This window comes from Lithobates pipiens, unplaced genomic scaffold, assembly GCF_037356315.1.
Source record: "Lithobates pipiens isolate NorthernLeopardFrog02 unplaced genomic scaffold, aLitPip1_a1.2 Scaffold_18, whole genome shotgun sequence".
NCBI classification, from domain to species: domain Eukaryota; kingdom Metazoa; phylum Chordata; class Amphibia; order Anura; family Ranidae; genus Lithobates; species Lithobates pipiens.
Genome location: NW_027507758.1, coordinates 372893238 through 372894944, shown reverse-complemented (window position 1 = coordinate 372894944; position 1707 = coordinate 372893238).

Here is a 1707-nt window from a genome sequence, read left to right as displayed (position 1 = left end):
ACTGTTAAAAGTATATATTTGTGTCTGTACATGTAGATCCGCTTCAAATTTGTCTATATTCAGTTTTTTTTTCTGTCAGAGCTACATGTGAAAATCTGAATAAACGTGTACCTTTCCCATAAAGCTTTTGTGTGTATTTTTTATAATTTCAATTCCTATCACTTTTTGGTCAAAGGAATGCACTTACTTTTCCTCTCCTCTGACTGAGTCAGCTTATAGTGGGCCATTACCTGCTGTCAGCGGATGTCGGAGCATCCTGACCATATTGTTGGGATCCATCCAGTTGCCTAAATGACAGTTGGCTCTGCCTCTTGGCATGTGTCTGAGAGCTGAAATCAGTTGCACCTGTTGCCTCCCTGGCCCAGCACTCCAGTGAGGCAGAGCAGAGATGATTGACAGTCACTGCTCTCTGCTTTAAAAGAGAAGTACAGCCTGAGCTTTTTAGGCTGGGCTTCTCCAAAGGGTCACAGGAGTGTAATTCATTTTGCACTCCTGTGACCCATTTTCAGCAGAGATCGGTCTGAAGTCCGCTCTCTGCTGACGTCATTGCCATCAGTCAGCCAGGAGTGATGCTGACAGTCGGCATCGCTCTGTTCGGGAGGAGTGAGAACCAAGCCTTCGATGGTGGCTCGTTTCTCACTGCAGAGATGCTGGGGGACAGCTGCAGCATCAGTCTGATGCTCCATCTACCAAGGTAAGTATGATTAGCAAAAAAAAAAAACCATACTTCTCTTTTAAGCTGATGGAGAACTGAGCGATCAGCAGTTGTGATTGCCGAGTCCTGTTGCTTAAAGATGGCATGGCACAGCTGCAGCATCTATCTGATGCTGCACCATGGAGGTTAATATTTATGTATGTTTTCTTGTATAGCCCAAACTTCTAACTTATCATAAGGTTTCATAGTTGGTAAGGTTGAACAAAGACACCAGTCCATCCAGCTCAACCTGAGTGTCTACTATTGTCCCTGTACACTGCACACTCACATCAGTCCCTACCCACAATCCAAGGTCCCCATTCATATACTAGGGCCAATTTTGGACAGAAGCCAATTAACCTACCTGCATGTCTTTGGATTGTGGGAGGAAACCGGAATACCCGGAGGAAACCCACGCTGGCACAGGGAGAACATGCAAACTCCAGGCAGGTAGTGTCGTGGTTGGGATTTGAACCAGTGACCCTTCTTACTGCTAGGTGAGAGTGCTAACCACTACACCAGTGTGCCGCCCTAAGGTACAGGACTTTCTTAAACCAAGGTTTATATGCAGCTACCTTCAGGTGATTGGACACTGGCAAAAAAAAGCTTGCTAGGGCCGCCTCCAAAGCACTCCATACAATCCTGCTCATTTTTTTTGTTTAGCTAATGTCCTTGGGTGATGGACCAGTTTTCCTTTTCACAGAAATGTTTCCTTTTATGACATTTAGGATCCATGCATACTGGGAGCTTTTATAAACTGCAGAAAAACATCAAACAATGACGCACTCTTTTTTTTTTTTTTTTGCCATATTTTCTGCACTTGATGACTGTCTTCACTGTGTTCCATGGTTTATCTAATACCTTGGAAATTCCTTTGTACCCTTCTCCTGACTGATACCTTTTAACAATGAGATCCCTCTGATGCTTTGCATGCTCTCTGTGGACCATGACTTTTGCTGTAGGCTGCAAAATGTCCGGAAAGATCTACTAGAACAGTTGAACTTTACTTGGGG